Consider the following 17,629-nt stretch of genomic DNA (forward strand, 5'->3'; position numbering starts at 1 on the left):
ACAAGTATGCCGTGGATAAGAAGCAATGTTGTCCTGCTATGAAACGAAATGGTAACCCAGACCATCAGTCCTGGCTGTCAGGGCGGATGGCGGGTGACAGGTTGTTATCCCACTACTATCTGGAGCGTATCCAGACATGTCTTCACTGACCATCGGGGCTCAGCTCGAAGCTGTACTCATCACTGAAAACAGTTCTGCTCTAGTCAATGGGCTTCCGGGCCCCGACGATCAGCAGATTTGTGTCTGATGGTGTCTTGGACAGCTGTGGCATACCCTCCTGACTGACGCTCTCCATATTTCCCGATAACCTGGTGTGACGGTCTGGGATACCATTTCATTTCATAGCAGGACCTTGTTGGTTGTCATCCGCGGCACCATTACAGCACAGCGGTGCGTCGGCGATATTCTACGCCTCGTTATATTGCCCTTCATGGCAAGGTATCCTGGGCTTACATTTCAGCAAGTCAGTGCCCGACAGCACATGGCGAGTTTCTACTGCTTGTCTTCGTGCTTGCCAAATGCCCTCTTAGCCAGCAAGATCGCCAGATCTCGCCCCAGTTGAGAACGTTTGGAGCATTATGGGCAGGGCTCTCCAAGCACTCTGGATTTGGAAGGTCTAACGCGCCAGGTGGACAGAATTTGGCACGATATCCCACAGAAGGATGTCCAGCAACTCTGTCGATCAATGCTAAGCCTATTAATGCTTGTATAACGGTCAGAGGAGAACCAATGTGTTGTTGACCTGCTCAGTTCGTAAAACTCCTTCTCTTGAATAAATCATCCAATTTTTCTGAAATTGTAATCAGTTGTTTGCCAAAACATGTACGTCACACCTACCGATTTCCGTCCCACTCGCATAATTCCTTCGTGATATGTGCTTTTTTTCCTCAGAGTGTAAATTACATCTACAGTATGTTGTTACTACCTGTGTAAATAAGGTAGACATTACAGTAGTAGTGGGTCATACCACAACCGTCCTGAAATAAATTGGGAAATCACCTGGAACTCCATTCTGGCCAATTCTTCAATACATAATGTGTTACAACCCTTGGATTTCAACTATACCCCATATGCCTACCTAAAACCAGCTACGACAAGACAATGATTTCATTGTCACAAGACATCGTCAATAATCTGCAATGTTCAGCCCTTTAGCGATAAAAAATACTAAAGGAGCATTTTATGGTAACAAAAATTTAAGCAATAATTATAATGAAAAGAAAAAATGCAGTTTAATATACCGCTAATGCCACAGGGACAGAGCTTTCTGTCAGGGAAAATGCAAATCAAGATGCCAGCGGGGTTTGAAGCACGTTCCTCCCATATACTAACTGACAGTCTTAAACACAGCGCTAATTCTTATAGTGCATGTAAACGTAAATGGCTTGACAAAAATATAGAAAAATCAAAAACAACACAACGCATTACACGCCTAATGCGTTGTAGGAAGCCCGTTGGCATTCAAAACAGCTTCCAGTCGTCTCGGAAAGGATAAATACAGTTCTTGTATAGTTTTTGAGGCAATCTTATGACATTTTTCCTGCAAAATAGTGGCAAGTTCAAGTAACGATGATGGAGGTGGATACCGATCGCGCTCCTTTCTCTTCGAAGCTGATCACAGAGCTCAGAAATTTCTGATCTGCTTACTGTGGTCACCAGGAGAGATGCGACGATTCATCCCCGTCCTCACAAAAGCAGCCCTGGACGGTGCGAGCTGTGTGAACAGGGATCCTATCGTCTTTGGACACAGAATCACTACTAGGCAACATACATTATACCATGGGATGGACCTGATCAGCCAAAACGGTCACATAAACCTTGGCAGTAACACGACCGTGCAGAGTAACCATGGGTCCGATGGAATACCACGATATGGCTAACGAAATCATCACCTCCGTCATGTTTCACACTTTGGGAGTAAACTCGACCAGAAGTTAAAAACAATGTGAAACAAGGCTCATTTGACCAAACGACTTTTTTCAATTGCTCCATAGTGCAGGTGTTTATGGCTTCAGCACCACGTTTGCCTGTTCCGAGCATTTGCATCTCTGTAGAGTGGATTTGTAATTCCAGCTCACTCTGCAATTCCCTGCTTATGCAGTTCCCTTTATTATGGTTTGGATAGTGCTACATTCAGTTCCGCATTGACTTTTGCAGCTGTCGTCACCTTATCTTTTGTCACAATCGTCTTCAATGATCGCCTGTGACGATCACTCAACACGAAATTTCATCCGTGTTGTGACTTAGCGGATCACATTTTTCCGCTTTCCCTTTATGCAGTACTAATCTTCGATGTGGTGCCGTCTGAAACACCAAACACTGCAGTTACCTTCATCTACATCTACATCTACATCCATACTCAGCAAGCCACCTGATGGTGTGTGGCGGAGGGTAACTTGAGTACCTCTATCGGTTCTCCCTTCTATTCCAGTCTCGTATTGTTCGTGGAAAGAAGGATTGTCGGTATGCCTCTGTGTGGGCTCTAATCACTCTGATTTTATCCTCATGGTCTCTTCGCGAGATATGCGTAGGAGGGAGCAATATACTGCTTGACTCCTCGGTGAAGGTATGTTCTCGAAACTTCAACAAAACCCCGTACCGAGAGTCTCTTCTGCAGAGTCTTCCACTGGAGTTTATCATCTCCGTAACGCTTTCGCGATTACTAAATGATCCTGTAACGAAGCGCGCTGCTCTCCGTCGGATCTTCTCTATCTCTTCTATCAACCCTATCTGGTGCGGATCCCACACTGCTGAGTAGTATTCAAGCAGTGGGCGAACAAGCGTACTGTAACCTACTTCCTTTGTTTTCGGATTGCATTTCCTTAGGATTCTTCCAATGAATCTCAGTCTGGCATCTGCTTTACCGACGATCAACTTTATATGATCACTCCATTTTAAATCACTCCTAATGTGTACTCCTAGATAATTTATGGAATTAACTGCTTCCAGTTGCTGACCTGCTATATTGTAGCTAAATGATAAGGGATCTTTCTTTCTATGTATTCGCAACACATTACACTTGTCTACATTGAGATTGGATTGCCATTCCCTGCACCATGCGTCAATTGGCTGCAGATCCTCCTGCATTTAAGTACAATTTTCCATTGTTACAACCTCTCGATGTACTACAGCATCATCCGCAAAAAGCCTCAGTGAACTTCCGATGTTATCCACAAGGTCATTTATGTATATTGTGAATAGCAACGGTCCTACGACACTCCCCTGCGGCACACCTGAAATCATTCTTACTTCGGAAAACTTCTCTCCATTGAGAATGACATGCTGCGTTCTGTTATCTAGGAACTCTTCAATCCAGTCACACAATTGGTCTGATAGCCCATATGCTGTTACTTTGTTCTTTAAACGACTGTGGGGAACTGTATCGAACGCCTTGCGGAAGTCAAGAAACACGGCACCTACCTGGGAACCCGTGTCTATGGCCCTCTGAGTCTCGTGGACGAATAGCGCGAGCTGGGTTTCACACGTTCGTCTTTTTCGAAACCCATGCTGATTCCTACAGAGTAGATTTCTAGTCTCCAGAAAAGTCATTATACTCGAACTTGGCGTTTCCTTGTGAGTCTATGCTACTTCGGATAACTGCACTCCACATTTAAATTAACGGTGAAGTGAAACGTGGTTTTGGATGCTTTTAGAGACAGCTTTGTTGGGGTCAAATAGTGAATGAGAGTAGAAACCTGTCAACCAGCGTGACGCTAAATAACAAGTAATTCAGTTGGAACAGAAAACAAAAGCTGGGCAATCGAATACGAGTTACAACTAGCACGATATTTTCTACAGCTATCAGCCGAGACAAGACTTCTCCATTAGGCTGCTTCTTGAAAGCTGCTGATAGCGCTTTCTGATCGACCTGTCTGGCTGAACTACAGCAGGGGTCGGCAACACGTCGCGAGTGCTTATTTGGCAGATCGTGTTAGTACTGAGAGTGCAAAAGAAAAAATGTTGAACAGAAATTACAGTTGTATTTCGTAGCACTGAAAATGCACTCTCGTTCGACCAATGTTCGTTTTGTTTGTTGACAAACGCATAGAACTGGTACCAACATTTATCTTGAACGTCTAAAACTGTTTTAACCATACCTAACGAAGTCTCTTCGCATTAGTTCAGTTAGCTGCCACCTGCGCGCCACTCGTCGCTACATTATTTCATTTATCTTTGCGTATTACTGGTTAGGTAATGTTGGGAGAATTCAGTAAATTTCATGCCATTACGGTTCGCTACCAACATCAGCGATGTAACAGTGCGTGGAGCGGACGTTGACAGAACGCTGTAAATAGTTTGTGTGTGCTGTCAGCACTGAGCATGCACACATGCTGACACCCTTTGCGAGAACGTCGTCACAATTCGCCACGAGAAAGTGAATGTTTTCTCAAAGTCCGTGCTTAGTCATCAAGGAGATTTTGATACTAAGATCTTCAAACGTGGTCTTGTATCAAGAAAATAATACGTAGTGCAACGACCTCAGGCATACTGAGTTGTGTATAAAAAACTCTTAAAATTTATCATTTTAATTCCGAATAGGAACATGAGCTTCTCGTAACAGAAAGAAATGGTGTATGCATTTGTTAATTATGCCAAGCTACTATTGCATTTGTGAAAAAGCCAAACGTCGGAAGACATTTGAAAACTGTGCACCAAAGTGTGAAAACCAAGTTTCCTTTGTATGTGAGCTGAGCAATGAAAAAATCAAGAATCTTAAAAATCGGTAAAGTTTTCAGCACAAATTGTTCACAAAAATAGTAGACAGGTGTGTTGATGCCACTCTTGTTTCTTATAGTGTTTAAAATGAATTGGCGAAAAGGAGGAAACTCTTTGAAAATGGTGAATTCGTAGAAGAAGCATTTCGAGAAGCTGCTGGTGAACTGTTTCAGAATTTTAAAAACAAGCCTGAAAAAATAGTGGCTGTCACCAAACCCCTTCAAATTTCATCAAGAACTGTCACAAGAAGAGTTGGAACAATGTCTAATGCTGTTTTTCTGAACTGTAAGCGTACTTGGATGAGTTGTTATTTTTCAATGTAATTAGATGATTTCAGTGATGCAACAGCCACTGCTAACTTCCCAGGTTTTGTAACGATGATTTTTAATAACTTTACTGTCAAAGAAGGACTTACGAAAGTAATTTCTTGGATGTCCATAGAAGAGGAGAAGGCATATTTTTGGCCGTAAAGCAACTCACCCTATCTGAGAAAATAGCTATCCACATGCTTGTAAACATTACTACAGATACAGCTCCAGACTTAGAAGGTTCTAAAGATGGTTTTCTCGGTCAGTGCCGAAGAGGTGAAAGTTTTCCACAGTTTGTAACGTATCACTATTTTCCACCAGCAGTCTCTATGTGGAAAATTTTTAAACTTGAATGGACTATGACAGCTGTTGTTAAAATAGCCAACAAACGTAGGTCTCACTCTTTTCGTAATAGGTTTTTCAAAGATTTGACAGACGAATTAGAACTGCAATTTACTTCTGCATGTTGAGGTGCGTAGGCTCAGTAAGGGAAAAGTACTTGCACGTCTCCACAACGTTGTACCGACTATCAAATTGTTTTTGCAATAACTAGCAAATACTGTATTGAAGATCCACTCTTGTTTAAGAATATAGCTTTCTAAATTGACCAACAAAAAAACTTATGGAGCTAAATTTGAAATTTCAGGGTAATGACAAAAATACTGCTGACATATCTGAAGTAAATTCTTTTACCGATAAATTGTGATTATGGCAGTCTACCTTTTAAAACACTTTACAACTCTGAAGACCCAAACAGAAGAAAGTGAGATAACTTATGATAGTGTAGGTCATGAAACAGTGATCTCCAATTTGAGGGATGATTTCAACGACCGGTTTACAGATTTCAAATATTTCTGTGGTAACCCAGTATGTATCTTTCCCTTGGGCTAATCTTGAACTACTGAATATATCTTCTGCCACTGAAAATGTAGGACGGCAAGACAAAAATCAACTTCTGCCCATGTACGGATCAGCACTGTAGCACCAAATGTCCTGATTGCTTCACTGATTCGTGCACGACGGATAGGAATGTCATTAATTGATGTTGTGTACACGGGGAATCTAATGGAGTGACATCGGGAGACCGTCACGACCCATCCCCCTCTCAGGAAATCTCATTCAGCATTTCCTGCACATACAGGGGTGTACCATCGTGCTGGAATTCGATGGAAGAATGCAGCTCTTCGGTTTCTGATAGCGAGAACTGTTTGAGCATGTCTGGGTAAACATTTACCGTTATGGATTTAACTACGAAGAAAAGCGGGTCTTTCGTCTTGTGCATTAAGTCTCACCAAACATTAAGATTCGGGCTAACACGGATGTATTCGCGTGTATTGTGTGGGTTTTCGGAGCCCCAGGTCCTAATGTTTTCTGACTCACATGTCGAGAAATGTGGAACATTGCTTGCTCTGAGAACAGGCACTTCTTCAGAGAGTCATAGACAGCGCTTGTGGACGCCTATATAGGACACGCGAATGCATACCGCAGAGTACGATTGTTTGGCTGCAATGTTTTGACTATTTGCACTTTGTATAAAAAGGCGTAATCGCTTAAGTTACATTTCATCTACGTCCACTAGAAAGACAGCCCTTGACGCGTACGTCACTGCACGTGACACTGCAGGTCTTACGAATGCCAGCAGCCGTCTTCGGCGGGGAGTGAGTATCTACACTCCTGGAAATGGAAAAAAGAACACATTGACACCGGTGTGTCATACCCACCATACTTGCTCCGGACACTGCGAGAGGGCTGTACAAGCAATGATCACACGCACGGCACAGCGGACACACCAGGAACCGCGGTGTTGGCCGTCGAATGGCGCTAGCTGCGCAGCATTTGTGCACCGCCGCCGTCAGTGTCAGCCAGTTTGCCGTGGCATACGGAGCTCCATCGCAGTCTTTAACACTGGTAGCATGCCGCGACAGCGTGGACGTGAACCGTATGTGCAGTTGACGGACTTTGAGCGAGGGCGTATAGAGGGCATGCGGGAGGCCGGGTGGACGTACCGCCGAATTGCTCAACACGTGGGGCGTGAGGTCTCCACAGTACATCGATGTTGTCGCCAGTGGTCGGCGGAAGGTGCACGTGCCCGTCGACCTGGGACCGGTCCGCAGCGACGCACGGATGCACGCCAAGACCGTAGGATCCTACGCAGTGCCGTAGGGGACCGCACCGCCACTTCCCAGCAAATTAGGGACACTGTTGCTCCTGGGGTATCGGCGAGGACCATTCGCAACCGTCTCCATGAAGCTGGGCTACGGTCCCGCACACCGTTAGGCCGTCTTCCGCTCACGCCCCAACATCGTGCAGCCCGCCTCCAGTGGCGTCGCGACAGGCGTGAATGGAGGGACGAATGGAGACGTGTCGTCTTCAGCGATGAGAGTCGCTTCTGCCTTGGTGCCAATGATGGTCGTATGCGTGTTTGGCGCCGTGCAGGTGAGCGCCACAATCAGGACTGCATACGACCGAGGCACACAGGGCCAACACCCGGCATCATGGTGTGGGGAGCGATCTCCTACACTGGCCGTACACCACTGGTGATCGTCGAGGGGACACTGAATAGTGCACGGTACATCCAAACCGTCATCTAACCCATCGTTGTACCATTCCTAGACCGGCAAGGGAACCTGCTGTTCCAACAGGACAATGCATGTTCGCATGTATCCCGTGCCACCCAACGTGCTCTAGAAGGTGTAATTCAACTACCCTGGCCAGCAAGATCTCCGGATCTGTCCCCCATTGAGCATGTTTGGGACTGGATGAAGCGTCGTCTCACGCGGTCTGCACGTCCGGCACGAACGCTGGTCCAACTGAGGCGCCAGGTGGAAATGGCATGGCAAGCCGTTCCACAGGACTACATCCAGCATCTCTACGATCGTCTCCATGGGAGAATAGCAGCCTGCATTGCTGCGAAAGGTGGATATACACCGTACTAGTGCCGACATTGTGCATGCTCTGTTGCCTGTGTCTATGTGCCTGTGGTTCTGTCAGTGTGATCATGTGATGTATCTGACCCCAGGAATGTGTCAATAAAGTTTCCCCTTCCTGGGACAATGAATTCACGGTGTTCTTATTTCAATTTCCAGGAGTGTATTTCAGACGAGTTTAATAATTTTTGAGTGCGCTTTTAAATGTATGCAAGGTCTCGATAGCGCAAGACAAAGTTAAGATCTTTAGCGAGTACCTTTTCCATTACGTATTGATTTCCCGTGGGCCCTGCACGGCGTCGGCCGTTCACAAAGTGTGGCGGACAAGCCGACTAGTGTGACGTCACATGTCCGTTGCGATGACCGTATTTCTCTTGGGCCACGATATTATGGACAGTTGATTTTGTTTCCTCCAATTGGAGTGATGTACGACGAATTGACTTCTGTGGGTTGCGTGGAAATGCAGCTTTCACCCTTCAAAAGATTGCTGAAAAACAGCGGGACATCCACTTTGAGGAAGATATTTGACAATGTCTGCCGCTTTAAGGCTTTTGAACCAACTGATTATACTTATTTCTACCGGTGATGCCCTCTCATGCAGGAGTCGATGTTCCGTTCCACCCGTGTCACAGGTTTCGATTTTGCATGTCAGACAACAAACTGCGCCTTCTCCGGATATGTCGCGATTTTGATCCAAGTAAAATGTGCAACAAATGGCAAAGAAAGACAGCTTTGAGAGATGCTAAATGTTTTACAACAAACCACGAGTCTCTCTAATTGTTTACAAGTCATGATTTTTTGAAATGATCGTGGGACTTTATGGACACCCTGTTCTTTTGCTTTCAAAATATTAGATGATCGAGGTAAAGACTTTAGTTGTGAACATCGATAGAGGGCTGTCCCGTATATCTAGATGATATTCCCATTCATATTTGTCGATTTATTAACTGAAATTAAGAGTCATAATTATTTCACAGCGTGTTTGGAATGTTCTGAATGGTGCAGCGTCAGTTGTTCACAGAATAAATCTAGATATAATGCAGCCGATATCTAAGTCCCCACTAGGGCTCCCGTTCCGATAGTATGATCAAAACATGTGCCTCGGTAATCATATCAGTGCAATTAGTAGTCACGCAGCGTCCTTGCATACATCAATACGGAATTCTGCCAGCCACATAGAACAGTGGCGTCATTGAGCAACCCTGCGAAACTGCAGCCTTCTCCGTGTGGTGCCTACGCCTCGTGTATGTGTGTGATTTTCTAAGGGATCAAACAGCTGAGATCATCGGTCCCTAGACTTACACACTACTTAAACTAATTTACGCTAAGAACAACACACACAGACTCGACTCTACGGCGGGAGAGGCCGCGCAATCCGTGATATGGCTACGCTTCGTCCCCCAACACTGGTGTGTTTCATTTCTAAGAAACCAAGTTTTTAATTTGCGAATAATTTTCAAGTGTTGATCCTTTTATACGCTTCTCAAGTGTTCCTTGGTGTATGTGTGTGTGTGTGTGTGTGTGTGTTTTAAAGAGGCAATTTTTCAGTTTCCTCTCATTGATGGTCAATACGAATATCAACGGACCTATTTTACTGTCTTGGGCACGCCACACACACTGAAGCGCAAAAGAAACCGGTATACGCATGCGTATTAAAATACAAAGATATGTAAACAGACAGAAGATGGCATTGCGGTCGGCAACGCCAATATAAGACAAGTGTCTGGCGCAGTTGTTGATTCGGTTACTGTTGCTACAATGGCAGGTTATCAAGATTTGAGTGAGTTTGAAGTTGGTGGTATAGTTGGCGCACGGGCGATAGGACTCAGCATCTCCGAGGTAGCGATGAAGTGGGGATTTTCCCGTACAACTATTTCACGAGTGTACAGTGAATATCAGGTATCCGGTAAAACATCAAATCTCCGACATCGCAGTGGCGGGAGAAAGATCCTGCAAGAACGCGACCAACGAGGACTGAAGAGAATCGTTCAGCGTGACCGAAGTGCAACCCTTTTGCAAATTGCTGCAGATTTCAACGCTGGGCCATCAACAAGTGACAGCGTGTGAACCATTCAACGAAACATCATCGATATGGGCTTCGGAGCCGAAATCCCACTCGTGTACCCTTGATAGCTGCCCGACATAAAGCTTTACGCCTCGCCTGGGCCCGCCAGCGTCGACATTGGATTGTTAATGACTGGAAACATGTTGCCTCGTCGGACGAATCTCGTTTCAAATTTTATCGAGTGGATGGACGTGTACAGGTATGGAGAGAACCTAATGAATCCATTGACCTAAATGTCAGCCGGGGACTATTCAATCTGGTGGAGGCTCTATAATGGCATGGGGCGTGTGCAGTTGAAGTGATATGGGACCCCTGCTACGTCTAGATACGACTATGACAGCTGACACTTACTTAAGCGTCCTGTCTGGTCACCTGCATCCATTCATGACCACTGTGCATTCCGACGGACGTGAGGAATTCCACGAGGACAATGAGACACCCCACATGTCCAGAATTGCTACAGAGTGGCTCAATGAATACTCTTCTGAGTTTAAACACTTCCGCTTGAGCATATCTGAGATGCCTTGCAACATGCTATTCAGAAGAGATCCCCACTCTCTCTTACTCTTACGGATTTATGGACATTCCCTGCAGGAGTTATGGTGTCAGTTCCCTCCAGCACCACTTCAGACATTATTCGAGTCTATGCCACGTCGTGTTGCGGCACTTCTGCGTGCTTTTGGGGGGGGGGGGGGGGGCTACACGATATTAGGTTGGTGTAGATCTTTCTTTGGCTCCAGAATGAGATTTTCACTCTGCAGCGGAATGTGCGCTGATATGAAACTTCCTGGCAGATTAAAACTATATGCACCGACCGAGACTCGAACTCGGGACCTTTGCCTTTAGCGGGCAAGTGCTCTAACATCTGAGCTACCGAAGCACGACTCACGCCCGGCCCTCACAGCTTCACTTCTGCCAGTACCTCGTCTCCTACCTTCCAAACTTTACAGAAGCTCTTCTGCGTACCTTGCAGAACTAGCAAGCACTCCTGAAAGAAAGGATATTGCGGAGACACGGCTTATCCACAGCCTGGGGGATGTTTCCAGAATGAGATTTTCACTCTGCAGCGGAGTGTGCGCAGATATGAAACTTCGTGGCAGATTAAAGCTGTGTGCACCGACCGAGACTCGAACTCTTGGACGTTCCAGCTACTAGGTGGGTCATCGAAAGTGCTCCGTAAGAAATTGGAAAAAAATTGTTTATAGCGTGGGTTGCGTATCAGGACGCAGTGTCGTTCGTTGAGGTAAGTCCAATATCCTAGCGTAGACTTGTCGCCAGAAGTAAAAAGATAGCGGATCGTGTGGCCACAGATCCAATTCACAGAGTTAGTTTTGGCGGAGGGGTAGAAGGTCTTATCAGGGTACAAAAGCATGTGGACGTCGATCTGAGCCGGTGTCCGGCGAGTAAGAAACGCCAAAATTCGCCGCGCAAGTGTCCAGACGTCTAGCGCTGTGCCACAGTAGAACCGGTGGACATCCGTGTCATCCACTCCACAGTGGGTGCGGAGGGATGAATCGGCGAGATGGATGCGGTGCAGACGATCTCGGTTAACTTGTTTGCCATTCACGGTGATGTACCACGCTGATTGAACGTCTGATTCGAGAAAACGCGCATGGATCGCCTTCCATATGTGTCGCCACACGTACTGTGGATACTTACGTTCGATGGGGTTGGACGGGCGGCACTGTTGTAACAATTCGGAGACTGTTTTCGTGAGGTACAAACGTGTAAGTGGTAAGGACCGGTAGATACAACTGAACTCCATGAAAAATCGTTGGATGTAATAAAAGGGGGTTGGAATGGTCGATACCAGTACTGGGGCGGACAAGGAGGCCGGTGCAAAGTTGTGAAGCAGGAGGCTAGTAAGGCTCTGCGGGCAACGATGCCAAAGTTTCAGTTGGGAGCTGACGTATAGTGCCTTGACACGAGTCGGCACGTGGATGAGTCCCACCCCGCCACGATCTCGTGGCAGTGCAAGGGATTCATACTGCACCTTGAATAACATCCCCGTGCTGACGAAGGAGCCGAAAGCCATCAACAGTCGTCGCGCCAGGAGATTTGGGACTGGTAGTACTTGAGCCACGTGTGGTATACGGGAAGCATGATACATTTTCACGTATTGCGCGCGTTGGATAACGTCGAGAGCTCGTAGCCGGTGATCTGCGAGATTTGCTCTGATTGTCTGTAGCAAGCGTCTACCATTGATAGTCGCTGAGCGGCGCAGGTCTGCTGTGAAATCAAGTCCAAGACACCGTATGGTGGCGGCGACACTAAGGGCAAGCCCTCACCAATGAGCAGGACCTTGGATTTTGACACGTTGAGGCAGCTCCCCGACGCTTCGCCGTAAGTCGCCACCCATGTCAGTGCTGCTCGTACTTCATCTTCACTGCGCAGATATAGTACTATGTCGTCTGCGTAGGCCGTACAACAAAAACGGTGGCCTTGCACAGCCATGCCTTCCAAACGTTGGCGCATGCCCTGGAGCAGGGGTTCCAAGGCGAAAGCATACAAAATCGTGGAAAGAGGGCATCCTTGTCGTAGAGATCGTGCGATGACCAGGGACGGTGTAAGACGACCATTGTACATGATTTTAGAGGTTGCACTACTCAACAGGCGCATAACCACTGTGACAATACCGCCAGGAAAACCCATATGCTTAAGAACTGTCCGTAAATAGAAGTGGTCAACACGGTCGAAAGCCTGGCTAAAGTCCAATGAAGCCAAGGCGCCAGGGAGACGCTGATGATGCGCTAATGCTATCATGTCTCTGTAACGGCAAAGGGCCGTACGGATGTTGTTGTCGCCTCCTAGGAAGTCTGGTCGCAGGATGTGACGTAACGTGCGACCTTCTTGAGTCGCGATGCCAGTAGCCGTGTGAATATTTTCATGTCGCTGTTGAGCAAAGTATTTGGTCGATAGTCCTGGACCCTCGATAAGCCGCGCGGTTTATGTACGGGGATAATAATTCCTTCTAGAAAAACTTTTATAAAATTCGATGGGTATACCGTCGACTATGCCACACTTGCTGTCGGGCGAGAGTGACGTCACAGAGGTACGCATCATGGTCTGAAAAGGCCAAGGGCCAGACTTCCGCATGACGTGCGCCATCAGCAAGGGAGCGGGTAACGTAGATCTGTTATCGGAACCCGCCTTGATAGCGTCTACCACTTCATCTGTCGTTACGTCGTCTTGGAGGTCATGCACTGCATTCTCCGGAAGAGTGTTTTTAGTAAGCTGAGCGACTTCTGTGATCAGTGCTGCAGAATGCGGTACGGCTGCGTATAGCCCGGCAAAATGAGCATGGAGAACACGACCGATGCTTTGTTGGGTGTCGTGCCGGCGCCCTTCCACATCAGTGAGGACTTGGATCAGAGCTCGTCGTCGTTGTTGTCTTTCCTGAAGAAGGTGGTACATCGACGGACGTTCTTGAGGGATTCGATTACAAGCTCGAGAACGGACTACAGTGCCTTCCAAGTTACGCCGCATGATTAAGGAGATCTGCGCCTTCGTGCGATGGACCATCGACTGCCGGGCTGGCGAGAAAGGCATCGTCGTACAGTCACGTAGAATGGTGTAGTAGAAGTGCAGGGTATTAGTTTGCCACGCCTTTAATTCCTTCCCAAAACTCATCAGAGTCTTCCTGAGGGTCGGCTTTGCACAGGAGAGCCACCATGATAAAGTGGAGTCATAGGCTTCTCGACGATGGTGGCAGCGTGCCCACGCTTCTTCGACCATACGGCGACAGTCTGAGGAGGTCAGGTGAGCGACATTGAGTTTCCACAGACCACGACTGTGCCACACTTGCTGTCGGGCGAGAGTGACGTCACAGAGGTACGCATCATGGTCTGAAAAGGCCAAGGGCCAGACTTCCGCATGACGTGCGCCATCAGCAAGGGAGCGGGTAACGTAGATGCGATCTATGCGGCTTGACTAGTGAGAGGTGGAGAATGTATAGCCCCGGTTGAATTCCGTGGAGCTTCTTCCATGTGCCAACAACTCGTAGACGGTCGATGACCACTGAGAGAGATGCACAAGGGGAATGTCGCGGGAGTTGGTCCGCGGGCTCTTGTGTCGAGTTAAAATCCCCACCGAGTACCAAATCGTCCTGCGGACCGGTGAAGAGGGGTGTGACGCTTTCGGCAAAAAAAGTTTGTCGGTCATGACGGCGGCCAGTGGCGGACGGAGCGTAGATATTAATAATACGCACGCCGAACAGTGTGAGGGCCATACCTCGCGCAGTGGGGAGGTAGATGACGTCCTCTGCAGGGAGTCCGTCGCGTAGCAGGATGGCGACGCCGCTACCGGTATCGGATGCGGGGGAAACATGGGCGTTGTATCCGGTGGGAACTAGGAAGTCAGCCACAAACACCTCTTGTAAGAGTGCTATATCCACATCCGCAGAGTAAATAGTGTCTCTGAACATGGCCTGTTTATGGGGGGGCACGAATGGTGGCAAGATTCATCGTGGCGATACGATATTGCTGTGTACGGCCATCCTCAGTATTTGCAGAACGTGCGGTAGAAGTAGCCGGCAGGTGGAGACCCGCCGGTGGTCCCGCAGTGGTGATAATTACTGGCGGGGCGCCAGCCCCAGTGTCGCCGAGGTGGACACCTGTGCAGACACGCTGGCAGTCTGTTCCACTTCTTCTTCAACGTCATCGGCCCAGGAAGCTGACGACGTGGACATGTGACGGTCACGTACTTCCGGAACGGGTGTTGTGGATTCCGCAACATGAGTGGCAGGGGGACCGCCGTCATCATTCGTTGACAACGGCAAGGACACGTCCCTGGCTGGGAGAGTAGGCGTCACAGGAGGGGCGCCTGTTGCTGCCACATCGCGTGACTGGACGCAATGTGGGAGATCACCGTCAGACATCAGGTCGACATCTCGCGGGGCCGTCATCGGAAGGCGTTCGTCGTTTCCTGTGTTTGCGAGGCGACCGCTGTTTTCTGATGTGGCCTTCTGAATCAGAATGTGGTCGCCCGTCGTCTGACGCCGAACCCGTCTGGACAAAGGCAGACGTCGGCACGACACCGAGGTCGACGTCCATGGTTCCAACAGGAACATCGGTTTCGGTCTGCAAACCGGACGGTCCTGAAGCGAGCACTGGAGGCGACCCCGTGCTTGTGTCCTCGGCGCGTTGTGCTACGGCGGGTGGCGTTGACGATGCTGCTGGCGCAATCGAGATTGGTACGACGGGGTCCTGTGCAACCTTGGCGTAGGTGATGGGTAAGGACGTGACCGTCGAAGCCTGGGTCTCTTCACGTAACGGCGTCTGTATTAAACGGCGGTGTAAGCATTCGGAACGTACATGTCCCTCCTGGCCACATCCTGCGCACGTTCGTGGCTGTCCATCGTACATGACGATGGCCCTCACACCGCCAATCAGTAGGTACGATGGGACATGTTTCGTCAGCTCAATTTTTATTTGCCGGACGCCATTTAATACGGGGTAGGTCGTAAATGTCTGCCACTTCTCCGCGACGTGATCCAAGACGGTGCCATATGGTTGGAAAGCGGCAATGACCACATCCTGAGGCACCTCGAACGGGAGCTCAAACACCCGCAATGTCCGGAGACCGAATCCAGCATGGGCGACTGTCACAGCACCCATATGTCCATCAGAGTGTTTAAATTTCAGTCCGGTGGCATGACGGTGAATTATGCCATTGCAAATTTCCTCCGTCGACATCTTGATGTAGACAACACTTCCAGTGATGGAAAAATGTATGCCGATTACGTCCTGGGGGTTCAAACGTAGATCCGCACGTATGAACTGTTCGACTTCGAAAGCTCTGGGTCGTGGATGTTCGGCCTGAAACGTTACTTTGATCATTGCACGGCGGTACGAGTGCGCTATGGTGTACGTTAGTACTGGACTCGATAGACACAAACACCGCGACGCGGAAGTAAACACCGCCGAGAGCGGAGCGTCGGACGGCGCGCGAGCAGCTCCGCACGCTAGCACGGCTGCGAGCCGACTGAACTCGGGACCTTTGCCTTTCGCGGGCAAGTGCTCTACCATCTGAGCTACCGAAGCACGACTCACGGCCGGCCCTCACAGCTTCACTTCTGCCAGTACCTCGTCTCCTACCTTCCAAACTTTACAGAAGCTCTTCTGCGTACCTTGCAGAACTAGCACTCCTGAAAGAAAGGATATTGCGGAGACATGGCTTACCCACAGCCTGGGGGATGTTTCCAGAATGAGATTTTCACTCTGCAGCGGAGTGTGCGCTGGTATGAAGTGCTAGTTCTGCAAGGTACGCAGAAGGGCTTCTGTAAAGTTTGGAAGGTAGGAGACGAGGTACTGGCAGAAGTGAAGCTGTGAGGGCCGGGCGTGAGTCGTGCTTCGGTAGCTCAGATGGTAGAGCACTTGCCCGCGAAAGGCAAAGGTCCCGAGTTCGAGTCTCGGTCGGTGCACACAGTTTTAATCTGCCAGGAAGTTTCTTTCTTTGGCTCTTCACCGTATTATTCCAGTGTGTGTAGATGACTCCACATCGAGGATGATGTCCTGCTTTCTGTCTGTCAGGGCCTTTACAGTGCAGTCACAGCTAAATATTCCATCTACCATTTCATTTACTTTAAAAGGTCGCTGCATCTTAACTATGTTAGTTGCCTATTGATCGTTCTTTCAGGTTGTTTTACTCACAAAAAGACGATTGTGTCGCTGGTAATACATAACTGAGTGCAATGGGATGATTTTATTAATATGCAAATGAACTAGCATGATTTTCCACAATTATACAGAGCACCAGAGATTTCCGTGTGATGTGACTAGCACTGTCTTCAGTTCTTTACATTTATAGTTAGCAGTTTTGTTCCAAGTAACATTCTGTGAAAAATTAAGTTTTATCACTGACATTAGAAATATGCTCTGTATAACTACCAACTATAAAATAAATACATAGGACGATTCAAAAATATTGTAAAAAATGTTTGTGGACAGGTTCCTATCACCAAAATAAGAGTAAATGCTAATATAAGCCTATGTCCAAAATGCTTACTTATTACATAAAACCTTCATGAAATATTATTTTCATTTCAGCATTTACTCATTTAAAACCTGCAATATCATTTACTCAGAAACCATATTAAATGTTCTAAATACTTCCTTTCGATTCCACAAACGAATACACACTTCAAATCTTGGATCTTCGCATCGTTTCAAATAATCACTGATAGTCTTCACTTCCTTACCTTTTAAACATCTACTAGGTAACGGGGTCGTTTGGACAACGAGTAAAGTAAACAACTCCCCTACTAACTAAATTTAAGGAAGAAAACTTTCGGGGGCAAATTAGGAGTCGTCCATATACAACACGACGTAAATGATTTTTCACCATTAAAAACTGCAAGGACTGGCATTTGAAAAATAGGTGTGTCCAAGAATGAGACTTACTGATTTAATAAGTTTATTAATAATCATAATATCATAGATATATTTCTGCTCTTGGAGGACCTTTATATAAAACATTCTGACAATATGCGATCTTATGTGGCGTAAGCTGGGTAGCTTGTTACCATAGCAGATGTGCATTCAAACGCGTGTGCATGCCGATGAGGAGTTGAAGGCGGATTGGTTGGCAGGCAGCTTCTTCTTTTGACATGGAAT

General features: G+C 47.4%; 1 protein-coding gene and 1 non-coding gene across 2 annotated transcripts in view; both read left to right on the forward strand.

Moving 5' to 3' along the window:
* LOC126248595 (rho guanine nucleotide exchange factor 17) overlaps positions 1 to 17,629 on the forward strand; it is a 650,439-nt gene that overhangs the window by 203,687 nt on the left and 429,123 nt on the right. The window lies entirely within an intron of this gene.
* On the forward strand, positions 16,364 to 16,437 carry Trnas-cga (transfer RNA serine (anticodon CGA)). Its single transcript has one exon. It is a non-coding gene; the product is annotated as a tRNA-Ser (tRNA).

This window comes from Schistocerca nitens, chromosome 3 (genome assembly GCF_023898315.1).
Source record: "Schistocerca nitens isolate TAMUIC-IGC-003100 chromosome 3, iqSchNite1.1, whole genome shotgun sequence".
Lineage (NCBI taxonomy): Eukaryota > Metazoa > Arthropoda > Insecta > Orthoptera > Acrididae > Schistocerca > Schistocerca nitens.